Source organism: Corvus brachyrhynchos, unplaced genomic scaffold (genome assembly GCF_000691975.1).
Source record: "Corvus brachyrhynchos isolate BGI_N302 unplaced genomic scaffold, ASM69197v1 scaffold193, whole genome shotgun sequence".
Classification (NCBI taxonomy): Eukaryota; Metazoa; Chordata; class Aves; order Passeriformes; family Corvidae; genus Corvus; species Corvus brachyrhynchos.
The window spans coordinates 453406-453651 of NW_008237087.1; the positions used below are offsets into that span (position 1 = coordinate 453406).

General features: G+C 60.2%; 1 protein-coding gene across 1 annotated transcript in view; it reads left to right on the forward strand.

The window, feature by feature from the left end:
• Positions 1-246, forward strand: part of DDX23 (DEAD-box helicase 23) — a 6847-nt gene that overhangs the window by 4769 nt on the left and 1832 nt on the right. The gene's annotated exons all lie outside the window — the stretch shown is intronic.

The following is a 246-nucleotide window of genomic DNA, read 5'->3' on the forward strand; positions in this document are numbered from 1 at the left end:
GAGGGACATCCCTGCCCCCCAGTGGATGTTCCTGCCCCATGAGGGGTCATTCCTGCCCCACAAAGGGACATTTTTGCCCCGTGGGGGGCATTTCTGCCCCATGGGGGACAATCCTGCCCGGCATGGAGATGTCACTGCTCCATGGGGAATGTTCCTGTTCCATGGGGGAGCATTCCTACCCTGCTGGGGTCATTCCTACCTCATTGGGAGTTGCTTCTGCTCCATGGGGGGGACATTCCTGCCCCA